The sequence below is a fragment of the Lipotes vexillifer genome, unplaced genomic scaffold (genome assembly GCF_000442215.2).
Source record: "Lipotes vexillifer unplaced genomic scaffold, Lipotes_vexillifer_v1.1 scaffold536, whole genome shotgun sequence".
In the NCBI taxonomy this organism is placed as follows: domain Eukaryota; kingdom Metazoa; phylum Chordata; class Mammalia; order Artiodactyla; family Lipotidae; genus Lipotes; species Lipotes vexillifer.
In genome coordinates this window covers 1,312,910-1,323,674 of record NW_006775074.1, presented here as the reverse complement: position 1 = coordinate 1,323,674, position 10,765 = coordinate 1,312,910, and positions in this window count along the sequence as shown.

The window sequence follows — 10,765 nt, the reverse complement described above, 5'->3', positions numbered from 1 at the left end:
CATGCTAATATATTACAATGAGTGTATGATGAGTCTCAAGATCCACTGGAAGTCGAATCTTCTGCCATCTTGGATCTGGTGAGTTCTAACCAGTTTTTGTCATGTCCTATGGCCGTGTCATTCTTTTAAAGGTTGTGCCGTGCCCCCTTCCCTCCTGTTTCATTCCCCCCTCAGAGATTTTACTTCCATATTCTTACGGGAAGCAGAGGGATGATGGTCTGTCTGCTACCACTGCTTGAGGGCTGAGGAGGGGCGTTGACCCTGCCTGTCCGGGAGTAAAAAAATCTCTGGATGCCTGATCTAGGGGCCACAAGGGCAGGACAGCTTGTTTTAAGTCCGTGTGGGCCGTCATCTTGATGCGGAACTGTTGTTAACTGTTTCCTTAGCCTTCCTATGAATCTTCTTGATGATGAAGCACATTTTGTAACAGAGTCAGCGTACAAAAATATCTATAAATGACAAAAGACTTAAAAGGCTTGATTAAACCTCTGATTATATTTAAATTAACATACAAAATAATCCTAGTTAAATACTTCTCTTTGAGATACCTCAGGGGCCCTCTAAAGTATCCCAAAGTTAGCTGGAAATCAAAAGAACTTTACTTAAAATTTGGTGTTTGGGAAGTTTGTCAAAAAGATTTAAAATAAAACACTTGGTCAAATAAGATCATAGGTCACTGTGAGACAATAGTTACTTAGCCAAAGTGACAATAAAACATTTCAAACACAAATACAGAACAGATCACTTAAAAGGTAAAGAACTTAAAACCTGTTAGCAAAGACAGTTCAACATTTTAAGAAAACTTGTCCTTTTAAGAGGCCAAATTCAAGTGTTGCACCAGCTTACTTTTAAAATTCATTTACTCAATTAAATTTATTCTAAACTTAGTCAATCCTGACCATGCAGAAAACCCTTTTCTCAGCGTCCACTTTCCACAAACCTTTTATCACCTTCTATATCCATCACTTTATTTTTTTCCATCCAGAAACAACCAGAAGGCAGACTTTCTTTTCCCTTAATTAAATGCAGTTCCATTCCTCACACTTTCTTTACTGAAAACACACAACAATCTACTTTCCTTAAATGTTTTTTTCACATCGAGTTACTTTTCTTGTTGACAAATCCGTAACAGAATAAGGTCTTATTTGACCTCTAGTAAACCTGGGTACAACAGAAGTAACTATACTTAACATTGATGACTCTAAATAGACATGTCTATATTAATCAGACCAACCAGCTTAAGCCACCTTTAATACCAGATATCAGTCTAGTATTGAATATTTCCCAGATGACGTGAGCCTGAAATTCATTCTGGCCAGTTTTATATTTCTGAGTATTTATATAAGCTATAAGGACTTAATTTCCTTTAAGCCAATTAAATAGAGCTCTTTTATGAATTAATTTTGGCAATAGCATATATCTACAACACACATAGACACATACGAACACACAAACACAGAGACCTCATAGTTACCATTTCAAAATTTCAGCCCCGAGTCAGGTACAGTAATATAAAACCCATCATTTACAAGGGGTTGGATTCAAATTGGGCTTCTGGCAGATGGAACCAATCCAGGTCACCTGTCTAGATGGCTAAACCCTTTTTACTAATATTTACAGAAAAGACACTTAGGATTTCTATTTATCCTTTCCCCAGGTGCAAGTTAGAGAGGTGGTAGAATGTTTTAATTTTGGCTTTCCTTCAGCCGCAACAATAGAGCAGGTTTCAGGGGCAAGGAGCCCAGCACGAGAAGTCAGGACAGAATAAGTGGTTCCTGTGTGCACTAGAAATTGGACAAGCTTACCTGCCACATCAGTGGCCACCCGCAGTTCCTCCCGTGTATGATGACTGTCTTCTCAGGAGCCTTGGGAGGTCCCAGGTCCTGTCAATCAACCACTGCCATGACTGGCATGGGGGAATATCCTCACTCCCTTTGGAGCTGGGGGCAGTCCTTCCAGTGGCCCATCTTCTTGCAGAGTGGGCAGGGCGTTTTGGGTGTAGGCTGGGACCTGTTTCCTGAGCATTCCTTGCTCCAGTGTTCAGGACTCCCATAGCTGAAACTGGCTCCTTTCCCTGGTGGAGGTCTTCTAGGGGTACTTTTGGGGTGACCGGGAAGGAGGTGGCTTAGGTCTCCTCATGACAGCGGCCAAAAGCCTGCCTTGCTGTTGTTCCTTCCTTAAATCATGCTGTTCCTTCTTTTCCTCCCCAGCCTGGCCTCTATTGTTAAAAACACTGAAGGTCAATAAGAAGGTTGAGAGGGGTTTAGGGCTCCATGGCAAGCTTTTGAAGCTTCCGGCAGATGTAGGGGTTGATTGGCTAATGAAGTGGGTTGCAAATACAATGTGTCCCTTGAAAATATTTGGGTCTATATTCGTATATTTTCTGAGGGCATCTACCAATCGGGGCTGAAATAGGGCTGGATTTTCATCTTGGCCTTGGGTGATCTCTTTAACCTTAGCATAGTTAACAGGTTTAATTATGCATCATTTCATCCCTTCAGTGAGATGAAGGATCATGTGATCCCTACTAGTGATACCAGGCTGGCCTGGTTGATAGTCCCAACTGGGATCCATTAGAGGCACTGCTGTCAGGCCCAAAGGATATCGATGTGGTTGGGCAACCTGTAATTCATCAGCATATGTTTGAACCTGTGCCCAAATACGGGCCTTTTGCTCATTAGTGCAGCAGTGGGAAAGGACAATATTTTCATCCTTCCAGGTAAGGTCAAAGGAGAGAGTCAGTGCCTGGAATTCTTTGGTGAACTGGCCAGGGTCCTCCAAGAATCTGCCTAAGCAGGTGTGACATTGGTTAAGATCAGACAAGGAAAAAGGGGTGTGGACTCTGGCAATTCCCTGAGGCCCACCTACTACCTCCTGAAGGGGGCAAAGAGGCTCTGGCTGCATTTCTGGTACGGAAGGGTGAAGAGGCTTATAGGGCGGGGGCGAGGCTGAAGATGGTGAAAGAGGGTTAGGGCTCGGGTCTTCTGCCTAGGGCTCCTGTTCTTCCAGGTGTGCCACTACAGAGGGCACCGTGACTGTCGTTAGGGGGATGGAGGGCCCCCGCAACCCTAGAAGAACACTCCCAATCCCGTGACCCCAGGGAGACAAGCACGGCAGATGCGGGTCATTGCTCAGGCCTGTATCCCTGGGGCGTGGCCATGCAGTTTGAGTTGCCTGCCCAGCCCTAACAGGGCGTGGTGGTAGTGGGGTCAGGGTGGACTCTGGAGGGGGCCGGACAAACGCCAGGAGGCAGGTGGTGAACGATGGTCCCACCACAGTGGTGGGGAGGAACCATCCCCCTCCTGATACCCGGGGGTATGCGCACAGACAGCCTACTGCTCGAGGGAGCTCCCAAAGGGATTGCAGCCGCTGTAACCATGGCAGAAACTCTAAGTAAGGTTGTATTCCATATTTTTACACAATTGGACCTGTTAACAGTTAATTAAATGGTGGATGTGGCAAACCCAGAAGGCAAAGATCCTGTGGTTCAGGTCCCTGGATGCCTGTGAGGATGACTGGCAGTAAGGCTGTGCCTCTCAAGTGCAAGGGAGGCGAGAGGCTGAGGCTTACCGAATTCTCCTGGCTAGCTCACCAATATGTTCCCAGTGAATCTGAGGTTCTTGCTTTGTTCTAGAAGAATTTGGAGATGAAGTGATAGGTAAGAAGTGGAGTGTGGACCATCTCAGAAGACGAGAGGCCTTGGGAGAAACACACTCCGCAGACAGAGTGGGCCATCTTAGAAGGCGAGAGAGGGTCCCAAAATATGGTGTGGTTAGTTTTTATGGGCTGGGTAATTTCATAGGCTAATGAGTGGGAGGATTATTCCAATTATTTGGGGGAAAGGGGCAGAGGTTTCCAGGAATTGGGCCACTGCCCACTTTTTGGTCTTTTATGGCCTTTTATGGTTAGCCTCAGAACTGTCATGGTGCTGGTGGGTGTATCATTTAGCATGCTAATATATTACAATGAGCATATAAGGAGGCTCAAAGTCCATTGGAAATCGAATCTCCCGCCATCTTGGATCTAGTGAGTTCTAACCAGTTTTTGTCATGCCTCAGGCCATGTCATTCTTTTAATGGTTGTGCCCTGTCCCCTTCCCTCTTGTTTCTATAAGAGATTTAGCGTTATGGGCCTTTTGGTGCCACTATAAACAATCTATAAGCTTTCAATTTTTAAAAGATACCTTTCTAATAATTTATGACTAAATAACTTTTAAAAAGCCCTTTGTATTTCTCTACATTTTTTCTTTTAAAAGGTAAATAGAGCTTGTAAGCCATAAAATACCTAACACCTTTCTGTTTCTGTTTGCTTTTTTTCCTCCTGATTAAGGTACTACATCTTTCTACCCATGGAAATTGAAAGATTGGTATGAATCTGCAGTCATTTAAAAAATTTCTGTGCTTCATAAGTTATGGTGCACCAAGAGTTGCCTTAGCTAATTTTACTAAGCTAATCTGTACATTTCTACTCACATAAGGAGTCTTTTAAGAAGGCTCACACTGCAGTACAGTGATTCTCAAGCTTTCACCAAAGGACTGTTTTTTTTGTTTTTTTAATTTCCATCCATTTCAGATTGATACTTTGGTAAAATACAATAAAAATTAATTACTAGAAAAATTTTGAGATACAAAATAAAAGCCCCATTTATTATAATAGACATAAAATGGCTGTCAAATATAAAAATGTTTGAATGTTTTATTTTCTGTTTCTATGATTATCTTGTCATAAACCAGTGAAAGGACCACACTTTGAGTAGAGCTGATGAGAATACATGCACAGACATTACCACCTGCTCATTTACACTTCATCTGAGTGGACCGGGATAACTTAAGACCAACAAGATCTCCAAATGCCTTCCTGTCCCCATTATCTTAAGTCACTGTTTAGAGAATAGCCACTTCCCACTTGAAGAATAGTGAAAACTAAAGTAAATATGGGGGAAATGGCAGGCAGCTCAGTTGCTGTGGCAGCAACTCTACATTTTCCAGCTTAATGTTTCAACCTGAATTACCTGGAGTTGGAAGGATGTGCTGTGGAATTTGGGAGAGAGGCTGGAAGAAAACCAATTAGTCCCTCACCAAGTATTTAATAGGCTGGCAAAAGAGCTGTGTTGGAATGTTGGCTCTACATCTGCTCAGCTGTGTCTGCTTGGCAGGGTTACCCACTCTGAAGCTGTTTCCATGGATATAAAATGGGGACAAGGATGCCTCTGGTAACCGCAGCGGTGGTTCAAAGGTTTCAATATGGTTGGTAATGGATGTTAAATTCTAAAGTGTTGTGCGAATATAAAGCATTAAGCAACTGTTTTCTAAAAGTTAAGCTAATTAGAAGTTGGAAAAATGGTTAAGACATCAGCTTTATGTTTATTTATCATTAGGAGAAAATTTTTAAGCATGTCCTATATTCAAATTTACAGATGGTAAAGACAGGTAGCGCATTTGTGGGTGGAAGATTTGTTTTCTCCAGTTTATTTTTAAAGCCATTCTCTGTGGTTGACCTTTCTCTACACCCTCTCACTTGGTCTTTCATTCACTTTCACTTTCCTACTCCTGTTCTTTGTTGATACCTTAAATACTTGGAGCCAATTTCAAGTCTCTGAATCTCACTTTAGGGTGGAAACTAAGAGGAAGTTTACCATGAAGAAACCCTGTCTCTTCGAAGCAGCAAACACAGTGACACAAGTGCTGCTCAAAAGTCAGTGACCAGAGCTGGGTCTTTGCTTTAAAGTTTGCTGTTTCCTTTCTGCAAGTTCACTTCCAGAAATTTATCCTATAGACATACTTCACAAAGATCATTGTGTAAGGATTATCAAGGAGGTCTGTAAAAGTGAAAAACCGAGACCGATCTAAACATCTGAAAGAATGACTAAAATTACGCTAGAGGGGTCCCAGACGCAGGCACTCATTTTTACTTCTCTAAAAGTTGAGCTCAAATGGCTGAGGAGTCCGGTATTCTGGCTTCCCTGGCTTACGCACCAGAAAAACTTCCGTGTTATACTGTCCTCGTTTCCCTATTTACTGATTGTGAGCTTTGTGGAACAGACTATACTTGGCCTGAAATCTGGTAGATGAGGGAGAAGTTTGAGATAGAAAAGTAACGTACAATCTGGAAAACCTCCTGATAACTTAGTGAGTATACCAAGGGGATTAGGCCAGTGGCAGAATCTCTTCTTCCACTCTATTCACGGCTTCTCTTTTAACCTTCTTTACATGTAGTCCCATCCCGATGCCCTTGAGACCCACAGAGGCAGTAAGAGAGAGCTCTGATCTGTGGTAACAGAAATCATATATTTACCCTTTAAAACTTCACCATCAGATTTCTTTGCCAGAACACCATGAAATCAAAGTGGTATTCCTGATAATCTCATGTTGACCGGGATTTCTAACTGGCATTTATGCATTGTTATTGAATAAAAACAGGAAACTGAATTATTATTTAATAAGTTCACTTTGTTTAGTAAGAAACAGTCTTTTCAAACCATGAGGTACCTGAAGGAAAAGTACTTTCTAGCACATTTAGGGACAGAACTGCCTGAACAACCAGGAGTCTTGCATCAAAAGAATTTAACCTACCTGTGGGTGCACTTCATAAGGTCAAATCTGAAGATAAATTTTTTTTTTTTTTTTTCGGTACACGGGCCTCTCACTGTTGTGGCCCCTCCCGTTGCGGAGCACAGGCTCCGGACGCACAGGCTCAGCGGCCATGGCTCACGGGTCCAGCCGCTTCGCGGCATGTGGGATCTTCCCAGACCGGGGCACGAGCCCGTGTCCCCTGCATCGGCAGGCGGACTCGCAACCACTGCGCCACCAGGGAAGCCCCTGAAGCTAAATCTTTTGACTGTACATTAGTAGTGCTCTTTCTCCCTCTCCCAACATTCAGTCTTTGCTAAACTTTACATAAAACCCACCAATATTATAAGACATTCAAAAAAACAAACAACCCAATCAAAAAATGGGCTGAAGACCTAAATAAATTTCTTTAAAGAAAACATACCAATGGCCAACAGGCACATGAAAAGGTGCTTAACATTGCTAATTATTAGAGAAATGCAAATGAAAACTACAATGACGTATCACCTCACACCTGTTAGAAGGGCCATTATCAAAACGTCTACAAATAATAAAAGCTGGAGAGGGTGTGGAGAAAAGGAAACCCTCCTACACTGTTGATGGGAATGTAAATTAATACAGCCACTATGGAGAACAGTATGGAGGTTCTTTAAAAAACTAAAATTAGAGCTACCATATGATCCAGCAATCCCACTCCTGGGCATATACCTGAAGAAAACCAAAATTCAAATATATACATGCACCCCAATGTTCATTGCAGCACTATTTACAATAGCCAAGACATGAAAGCAGCCTAATTGTCCATCAATAGATGAATGGATAAAGAAGATATGGTATATATATATATATATATATAGACACACACACACACACACACACACACACACACACACAATGGAATATTACTCAGCCATAAAAAAAGGATGAAATAATGCCATTTGAAGCAACATGAAAGGACCTAGAGATTATCATACTAAGTGAAGTAACTCAGAGAAAGACAAATATCATATATCACTTATTTGTGAAATATAAAAATATGATACAAATGAACTTATTTACAAAGCAGAAACAGACTTCAGACATAGAAAACAATTTTATGGTTACCAAAAGGGAAGGCGGGGAGGGGGGTTGATAAATTAGGAGTTTGGGATTAGCATATACACACTACTGGGAATTCCCTGGCAGTCCAGTGGTTAGGGCTCCATGCTTCCACTGCAGGGGGTACAGGTTCAGTCCCTGATTGGGGAACTAAGCTCCCACAAGCTGTGCAGCACAGCAAAAACAAAGAAGAAAAAAACCATATACACACTACTATATATAAAATAGGTAAACAACAAGGACCTACTGTATAGCACAAGGAGCTATATTCAATATCTTGTAATACCCTATTGTGGAAAAGAATCTGAAGAATATATATGTGTATAACTGAATCACTTTGCTGTACACTTGAAACTAACACATTGTAAATCAACTATATTTCGAAAAAAATTTTTTAATATTATAAAACATTGAATTTCCTGAAAGAGGAAGAGATTCATAGGCGATGGAGTTGAGGACCTTAGTTAACAAGTGGAAGCCATCTTGGCTGAAGGAACAAGTCTGATGTGATAGGAAGATTGCCCAAGATATTTATTTTTGTGTATACCATTTGAAATAAAATTTTTCAGTGAACAATTACAATGTATCCATGCTATGAATTGCATTGTGGAGGCAATAAGAGTATTTAGGAATAGGTAGAGACATGAAATAATGCCCAAGAAACATTAAAGGAGAACAAGCAAGTTGTAGGGTAATGTGTATAATAGAATCCCATTTGCCTAAAAAGAAAATAGATTAAATATGTATATTGTGGTCCATGTATATATAGACAGATATTTCCATATATGCATGAGCAAGTCTAGAAGGATACACCCGAATTTAACTATTGCATAGGAAAAAAAGGAGAGAGAACTTTTACTTTTTACTTTATATATGGACTCCAATATCATTTTAATTTTAAAGAACGATTCATCCCCTTTGTAATTAAACCAAACACCCACCTAATGTTGAAAAGGAAGTGGAAGGACTTCCCTGGTGGTCCGGTGGCTAAGACTCCCAATGCAGGGGGCCCGGGTTGGATCCCTGGTCAGGGAATAACTAGATCCCACGTGCTGCAACTAAGAGTTCTCATGCTGCAAATAAAAATCCCGCCTGCTGCAGCTAAGACCTGGCGTAGCCACATAAATAAATAAATAAATATTTTTAAAATAAATAAAGGCAGTGGAGATATCACTTACATGTGGAATCTAATTTTAAAATGACACAAATGAACTTATTTACAAAAGATAAACAGACTCACAGATCTCAAAATCAAACTTATGGTTACCAAAGGGGAAACATGGGGGGAAGGGATAAATTAGGAGATTGGGTTTAACATATACACACTACTATATATAAAATAGATAACTAATAAGGATCTACTGTATAGCACAGGGAACACTACTTAGTATTCTCTAATAACGTATATGGGAAAAGAATCTGAAAAACAATGGAGATATATATATATATATATAACTGATATATAACATTCACTTTGCTGTACACCTGAAACTAACACAACATTGTAAATCAATTACACTCCAATAAAAAAATTTTTAATAAAAAAAATTAAAATAAAATAAAAGGTAGTGGAAATAGTGGACTCAGTATCCATGTTCTCAGGGTTTGGAAAAGTTGACAGTGGGGATGGGTTATGGGTGTGCAGAGAGGTGCATGTGCTGGAGACTCGCACTGTCCCTTAATAGAAGCTGAGCTCTGGATCGACACACTATCAACTACCACAGGGATTTGCTGTGCTTTCAGTAAACTAGAGGTGTCTGAGGCTTCCCTGGAAACTGGGCAGAAGAAACATGCTGGATATATAAAGGCTGATGACGGAGAGAGGGTTTCCCTTCCCTCAGTCTCCCCTCCCATGTTGTCAAAGGGGGCTGTATTTGCGTCTGGACCCTGGGGTTTCACCCCATCACATTTGGTTCCTCTTGGTTCCATCTCCTAACATTCTATTCTGCCACGTCTTCTCTGTCCTCGTTACAGTTACCTAGCCTTTCCAAAGCCTATCCTCTCTCAGGGCTTGTCTCTACATCCCTGCACCGAGCAAGATATCCTGATAACCTTCTTATCTCTCACTGCCTTAGCTCCTCAGCTTTGTGTGGTACCATTTCAAATCAGAGCAAGCGTGAAGTCCTGTGGAGTATTTAGCATCTCATGCGGGCTCCAGAGGACAGGGGTGCTCTGTTTCAGCAATCCTTGCATACCTGGAACACCATGAAATGAGAAAGAACTGTGTGTCCCTTTTGGGTTTCTTAGATCACAGTCTCTGAGAGGACATTCTGTCGCACCGTTGTCGACATTCTGTCGACATTCTGTCGCACCGTTGAACGAGGTGATAACAACTGCCGCATCCTCGTTTCAGCCCCTTCTAGAAGCAGGAAGGACTCTGTTGAATCACAAGTCACATTCCGGAAGCAAAAACTTCGAATTAGTCTTCTGGTTACAATACAGGGGAGAATACTGGTGCTAGTGAAGTGTGGCTTTTCTGAATTGCTGAAGAATGTTTATGTTTAGAATCGATGTGATTAATTCCATTGTCATGAAAAAAACCTGTCAGGTCCCTGGCTGTGGCTGAGGGTTTTGCTTCTGTCTACAGCTGATGGAAACCTCTCCCAGGGCTTCTGAGTTCTCCGCAGGGATGGGCTCACACACAAAGGACCAGAGCTTTGTTTGCAGGCTTTATTTCAGTCTTTGAAACGTTTTTTTTTTTTTCCTCACAGCTTGAAACATAACTTATAGTTTGACATGTTCAGTGGCTAAACCTCTACGATTTAATATTTTCTTTTTTAAAAAATAGACAAAACCCCCAGGCTCAAGAATCAAGAACTTTCCACAGGAATATTCAAGATGGGGGGAGCTTAAAAGTGCAAAATAAAGACACGGAAAGCTGAGGGAATAAACTTTCATGAAGATTTGGGGTGGGGCGGGGCACAGACTGAATTTACATCTGGGTTTGTGCCTCTCGCTGGGGGTTCTTTTCCATTTCTCCTTTTATTACAAAGATTACCACCCCTGACTTCTCATAAGCGGAGAGGTAGAGCTCTGGAAAGCAGGTAGTGTCGAGAGGACAGAGGCTCTAGCAGCCACCCAGATCCAGGTTTCCTGCT